Source organism: Dermacentor silvarum, chromosome 6 (genome assembly GCF_013339745.2).
Source record: "Dermacentor silvarum isolate Dsil-2018 chromosome 6, BIME_Dsil_1.4, whole genome shotgun sequence".
Classification (NCBI taxonomy): domain Eukaryota; kingdom Metazoa; phylum Arthropoda; class Arachnida; order Ixodida; family Ixodidae; genus Dermacentor; species Dermacentor silvarum.
Window position 1 is genome coordinate 4,449,872 of NC_051159.1, and position 7,818 is coordinate 4,457,689.

A 7,818-nucleotide genomic window follows, 5' to 3' on the forward strand; every position below is an offset into this window, starting at 1 on the left:
GGGCAAACATTTTCAAAAATAGACCTTGCATTTGTCTCTAATCATCTAACAGCCGACATCTCACTCGGAGAGGGCATATCAGATCATAAACTGCTGCTGCTAACAGTTACTATCGGCGCTAGTGGACGAATTCTTGAATCACGTGTAGCTGTTAAAAACTATAATAGAGCTGACGATGTCACCATCATCGACTACCTTGAAGTAGCGTTAGAAACCTTTTCCATGGAAAGTTATGGTACTGTGAATAATCTATGGCTTAATCTAAAAGACATAATAACATATTGTGAGGGAACGTTCGTTCCCACGCGACTGAAACGTACAAAACGCATAAACCCATGGATTACGCCTAGTGATCCACCTAAAAAGAAAACTACAAAAGACGCGGAAGAAAAAAAACGTAATCCTGAAGATATTCGCCGACTTTCTGGTGAGCTCAAAACTGCTTTAAGGAAGGCAAGAGATGTTTTCTTTTCAACGAGAATAATAAATTTTATGACACAGTACCCACAAAAGTTTTGGCGCTACCTATCCAGGCCCGAGAACCACGTGACTCAGATCGACGTAAATGGCATTATAACTGGTGAAGCTCACACTGTCGCCAACACATTTAACAGGTACTTTCAGTCCGTTTTTACACGTACCCCTGCGATTACAGAAAGTGAAACTATGACGGATCCCCCGTTATCAAAGTCTCAAGTAGTCGTAACTCAAGAAGGAATACCTAATTTATTCCTACAGATTGACGTTAAAAAATCTCGAGGTCCTGACAATCTTTCAAATGTTTTTCTTCGGCGTTATGCAGAACAGATAACTCCTTTCTTGCATACAAGTTTTGTAGCATCGCTTCAAACAGCCACCCTTCCGATGGACTGGCTCTGTGCCAAGGTCCTCCCGATTCACAAAGGAGGTAATAAGTTACTGGTAAACACTTACAGGCCGATTTCAATCACTAGTTGCTGTTGTAAAATGATGGAGCATATTATTAGCAAAGCAATTACCTCCTACTTAGAAGATAACAATCTACTGTACCCCAAACACGGGTTTGGTAAAGGTCTTTCCACCGTAACTCAACTCCTCGAAATAACGCATGACTTTTCTACAGTAATTAACTCGAGACTTCAAGCTGACGCAATATTCGTAGACTTTCCCAAAGCTTTTGACAGGCTGCTCCATCCAGAATTAATTGACAGGCTTAAGATTATCGGGATTAACACTAACATAGTACACTGGATAGCCGCCTATCTCTCAAACCGCAGTCAGTATGTTAAAATAAATGACACTGAATCTGAAGAGTTAGACGTTTACTCCGGTGTTTCACAAAGGTCTGTGCTCGGTCCAATTCTTTTCCTAATATTTGTTAACGACATTCATTCTCAAGTTGAACCTGATGTAACAGTAGGGCTATTTTCAGATGACTGCGTTATCTACACTACAGTGCGCACGATTAACGACCAGATACGACTTAATTCTTCCTTAACAAACATTGCCAGATGGTGTCAAGAATGGGGTATGGAAATTAACATAGCAAAAACTTCATCTATGTGTATAACTCGAAAAAAGGTACCCTTAAAATGTGCGTATCATTTAATGGGATTACATGTAACAGAAGCCGATACAGTTAAATACTTGGGTGTTACCATCACAAACACATTAAAATGGGATGTTCACATTAAACAGACGTGTACAAAAGCACATAGACAGCTGGGATACCTTCGCAGGAAACTTGCACTGGCACCTTCCAAAGTTAGGCTAGCAAGTTATAAGGCCCTTGTAAGGCCAATCCTTGAATACGGCAGGATTATCTGAAATCCGCACCAAATCTACCTTCTTAATCAACTGGAGTGAATTCAAAATAAAGCTCTTCGGTTTGTGTATTCGCAGTACTCGCGTGACGTCAGCATAACCACACTACGCAACAGGGCAAATATTCAAACTTTGGCGATTCAACGACGCGTTGCTGCTTTAAAGTTTCTTTACCTTCTTCATCATGACAACATTAATATAAGCAAACACGAGTACCTAAAACCACCATACCAGCGCTCAGCCAGAACAAACCACGACAAGAGTATCAGGCCATTTATCTCCCGCTGTAATGCATTCAAGTATTCCTTCTTTTCGTCAGTCATAGAATTATGGAATAAACTGCCACGCGACATTGTGTCCTCAGAATCTATTAACGCATTTTCTGTCAAGATTGAAAATTTTCTTAATCAACAAGTTGCGCCGTTGTAGAAAAAAAAAAGCGTTGCTCACGAAGTGTATGTTTTTCATGTGTATGCTGATCGCAGTTTTTTTTTTTTTTGTATGCTTTTACTGTGTATGCCGCTTGCAGTTCTTATTCCGAACTCAGTGTCTAATGTGTACCCTTTCCTGTTAGTCTGTACTGCTTAGGGTTTTTTTTCTGCTTTTTTTATGTACTCTTTGCAGTCTGTACATTTTTGTTTTTGTTCCCACTCCTTAAGAACCTGTCAAGGCTTACAGTATTAATAAATAGAAAAATGAATAAATAAATTGCGATAGCAACTTAGTAGAGAGCTATACGGAGTAAGGATAGTAGCTTTATCAGCTGTATAAACTTGGATATGCAGCAGCACAAGCAGCGCGCAGAACTGCTGTTGACGACGTCGCCATTTTGCCCGCGTTAGCACCGAACGCGCGCGCCGTTGGTGACTGTTGCCAGGGCCTCCTGGGGTGGCTCGGATGTTTTCGACGAGGTCAGAATGGGACACTTGGAGGCAAAAACTTTGCGAGGCGAGAAGGTGCGTCGGAAATCTTACGCACCTTCTCGCCTCGCAAGGTTTTATTGCGATAGCAATTATATGGACACTTCAACCGGATTTCGGCCGTCGGCGTCGCCGTCGCCGTGAGGTTCCGTATAGATAAAATCTGCGCCACGCGCCGTATGCCCGAGCGGAAGCCTGCGGGGACGCGCGCTATCACGGAGAGCGAACGCACTCAATCTCCCACGCGCAAGCAAGGAAGCGGGAAGCCAGCGCCGGAAGGAGCGGGGGGGGGGGGGGGGGCGCACTTCTACTCTGCCAACAACACCGCGGGCGTCGCTCGCCCGCACCGTCTCTTATCTCCACACGGCTCTGACCTTTATGCGCCGGGCATTCGCCGCTCAGTTTCCGTTGAAGCGATAGACCGCACGTACCTTCGCCCGCTGCGGCGTATGGGCTCGCTGCCAGCGTTTTGACAGTCGTTGTCTGCAGTCATTCAGTGTGATCTATTCATGTTTGTTTGTGCGCGTTCACACCACGCTTGTTCATTCAGTTAGTCATAGTCGGGCCACATTTTCCAACGCACGCTACACATGCAGTGCTGCCCGGATCGGCAGTGCAGCGCTACAGGTGTGTCCCTTCGCACGCGCTACCCACGGGAAGCGCTTCTCATCAACACCACCGTTTCACACGCGCCTTCTCGTGGTCATCGAGTGTCTCTTCATGTCGGTCTACTTACGCCGCAGCACACCGCGCGAGACTAAATACAGACCGCAACATCGCCCAAGGTTAGCGGTATAGAAAACATCATTCTGGCAACTCTGGGCTCCTCGCCAAAATTAGCTTTTTTATGTACCCAGAATGGAGGCCGAAATTCCCTAGTCAAGTCGACCAGTTGAACAGGCGAAGTGAAACTCGCTGTACATATTTTTTCGCTGCTGCCCATATGATTAATGATGGACCCGCCTATGCGCATTGTTCTGTTTATAATATTTTCTGTGTTTGTTTTAGCCAGGATTGCGTTATCTCGCGAGCGCTCACATGAATTCACGGGGAGATTGTTAAGACTGTCAACAACTTCATCTTTGGCGATGCCTTATGTCTTGTGTAGCATGTGCGATCATTTGGATGAATCGTCTTGGTGGCGACCCTTTTTGTGTATGTAAGTGATCGATTGTGCGTGATAAGGAATCGGTTAGTCGCATTAACCTGTGTGTGTTTATTTGACCAGAAATTTAGTGCGCTCCGCGGTAAAGCTTCAGGCTATTTCTGTGTTCTCAAATTGCGCAATCTGTTCACATCTGTGCACCCACTAACCTCATGATTCCAAAAAGTCACGTTAGAAACATGATCTTTCCGTTTTCTTGAACCAGTAAACTGTTGCCGGTTAGAGCTACGGGAAGTCCGCGTGGCAGGTCTTTGAAAAAGTAAGGCGATCGACTGTTGCAATTCACCTGTAGATCGTCAGCGCGTTTGTCAACGCAAGTTATAGGCTAACTTGTGAATCGATAAGTCGTGAAGTGTGTGCTGCTATGAGATGCAGAATATGCAAAGGCACAAACGGAACCAAGATCGAGTTTTCTCAGACGTGCAAAATTTTTGTAATAATCGGTTCAGGTCAGCCTGCTAGCTGGAACCATGCAGTGCTAATGACATGCTGATTGCAAAATAAACTGCACCACCATAAGTTCAGCAACTGCCTTGCGGAATAGATAGCATTAGATTTGCTAAATGTGTTGAGCATAGACAACATCGAGCGACCTACAGAACGCTGATTTGCGCACAGCAAGGCATGTCAAGGACGGGTGGGCTGGGCCAGGGAAGCTAAGAAACTGCCACAACAAACAGGTGGGAGGGCAGGTAGGTGAATGGCTTTGAAGTCCACGCAGAAACAAATATAGGAATGCTAGGCGCCGCCACGCCGTTCAAAAATCAGGTGAATGTTGAAGAGTGCGACAGTGACTAACGTAACAGAAAATAATTTTAAGAAGGGGGGGGGGGGGGGGCACAAAAGGCGTCAAGAACGAGTCGAGAGAGCGTTTCGTCACTGCCCGATCGCTCAACACCAGACGGCCGTGGCCAGTCGCCTAGCTGAGGCTCACCTATCCTGTCGTAACACGGGCTAACTTAGATTTCTCATAAATAAAGGCAATATAGTTTCATTTCTCTTCAGAATACGCTGCAAGTGTAAACCTTGCGCCTACGTTCATCTCCTGCGTGCACACGTTGAAATCTGGCGCACGCACGTACGAGGAGGGGGAGGCGATAAGAAGGCGAGCGCGGCACGCAGTCACGTGACTTCACTAGGGACATTTCCGCCTCGCAAATCTAGGGAAACGCACAAGACGAGATCTGGCAACACTGGCGTGTTCTGGTGGGGATTTAGTCGCTCCCCAGCACATCGGCTTACTTAATCAGCTCATGTTTACTACAATTCATATTGCTACCAAAGCCGCTCACCTTACTTCGTATGACATTGCTGTGTTGCTATCGCATTCATTGCTTCGCCCTTAGGGCGAAACTGTGACATTTTTTATACAAATACGCATTTGGTGCCGCAGCTAAACGTCGCCTCCCCTCCCTCCCTCCCGTCCCCCCACGGCCTTTCGCGCGACGGAAGAAGTCGCGTTTGCTCTCTCTCTCTCTCTCTCTCTCTCTCTCTCTATATATATATATATATATATATATATATATATATATATATATATAGTGATTGTAAAGGAGGAAAGAGACGCTTAATTCTGCAGCCCTTCAGGGAGCACGGCGCAGAACGCGCGTTTGTTCTCCGCCGTGGGTTCGCTCCCAGTAAAAGCACGCGTCTCTCGAGGCCTTTCACTCACACATGCAGCGTCCGGCGCGCGGCGACGATTTCATCGCCGTTGACGTCATACGGAACCTCACTGCGACCGCGACGGCGACGCCGACGGCAGAAACCCTCTTTGTGTGTCCATAGATTTGCTATAACAATAGTAAGCGAAATCAACGCAGTTAATGCAGCCAGCGGTGTGCCTGAAACGTTAGCGGAGCGTAAGCAAGGCTCTGCTAACACTGTCTAATGTCGTTCTAGGACAAATATGTTCACGAATTCTGCTTCAGTAAGCAGTATTGCTGAGTAGAGCAGTTTGTTTAAAGAACAGTGTTTTGTAAAAATTAAGACGTGCGTTCTGAAATGCCGCAAAACCCCTGCAGTAACGCTTCTAGCATTAGGGGGCTATTTATGATCTTTGATCGGATCGCACCGAGACCGACCATGGCGGTGCGGTACGACGGGAATGCCTGAACATAATTGTAGGTGCGCTGTCCAAAGTGAAGGGCAATGAGGCCGTCGAGAATGGCTTGATGGCTCACATTATCAAAGGCACCCTTGATGTCAGTCGTCAGAATGTTTTCTCCTTGCTTTGGGGCGGTGTCAATGACTTCTTCTTTAAGTTGAAGCAGTACATCCTGGGTTGAAAGATGTGCCCGGAACCCGTACATTGAATGTGATGACGTGTTCGTAGAGTTTACCGATGCAGGAAGTGAGTGATATTGATCGAAGGTTCTCAATCTGGAGCTTCTTAGCCGGCTTCGGTACCTCTGCGTGCTTCCACTCGGGAGGGAGCGTGCCACTCTGCCAATGATCGTTTAGGAAGTTCGTGAGTCCTTGTACGGCGGTGTCGTTGAGATTCATGATAAGAGAGTACGTGATTCTGTCCGCCCCGGCTGATGTGTTGCGGATGCTGCTGCGAATGACAGCTTTGACTTCGTCCAACGTTATCGGTCAGTCCAGGGTGTCGTTTACGCGATCTTGATACATCGCCCGATAGGGAGGCGGGTGATAATCACCATAGCATTTGCGCTGGACTTGAGCAAGCAGCTCGTCGTCCGTCGTCGTCGTGCCCTCAAAGGTGTGTATGAGGCGCTGGACTGAGTTGTTTGTCTCATTTTTTGTTCGAAAGGGGGCAACCAAGGCTCGTAGAACCTGCCACATGCGGGCCGTACCCAGTGAGCCTCGAAGCGAGTCGCTGAACTGGGCCCAGTTAATTCGTGCCAGTTGCTCAGCATACTGCTCAGCCTGGAGGGAGCTGCGGTCTTGAGCTTGAGACGTCGGTTATGTTTTCGGGTCTTCCATCTGCGGATGAGGCTTCTTCTGGCTTCCCACAGGTGCAGGAGATGGCCCTCCACTTCTGGGAGTTGAGATCTTCTCTTAATGACGGTGGGTGCAACGGTCCCGAATTTCTTTAATTTGCTCGCACCAGTCAGTGAGGTTTGTGAGGTTGTCAATTGAATGCTCGCTCTCGCGACGGAAGGCCCCATTTTGGGATGCAAGCTTGTCCAATGGAGCGACGCATCGCACTCTCCGTAATTCGTGTACGGAGAGTGCAGTGGTCACTACCCAAGAATTCCTGCAAGTTGTCCCAATTATAGTTTTCACTGACCCGGGCGAAGGTGAGATCGGGACTAGTTTCCCTGGATATGCTGTTGCCGATCCGGGTAGGGTTTGCGGGGTTCGTAAGCAGTTCGAGTTGTAATTTCTCGGTGGCAGCTGCAAGCTGTTTGCCTTTGACATCCGAGCGATTGTATCCGCAGCATTCGTCGAGAGCGTTTTGTTGGGCCATTTTGCAGGCACCCTGAATGAGAGCGTGGAAATTGGTGGATTTTTGTTTTGGCGGACTATATACATTGACGATTATGATGCTTCGCCTCTCGGCTTTCTTTTTGCGCCTGAGAAGTAGCTCCACTATCACATGGTTTATGTTGGTGTCTGGGATGTTTTCAAGACCAATTGTGGTTAACGCTTTGTTAATCAGGACGGCCACTCTGCCTTCTGTCGGGCTATCGTAGGACTCATAGCCTGGGAGTATGGGTGATGTGCCAGGTTCCTGTAGCGCTATGACAACTGGGCGGTATTCTGTAAAAGTCCAATTAGTGAACTGTCCATTTCGGTTGTCGCTGATCGGCTGCTGCTTCACGTGCAGGAAGGTGCCAGCCAGTCTCCTTCCTGCACGTGAAGCAGCAGCCAATCAGCGACAGCCGAAACGGACAGTCCATTAACTGGACTCTTACAGCATACCGCCCCTGGTAGAGCAAGGTGTGTGATAATGTAGTGTAGGAGGAG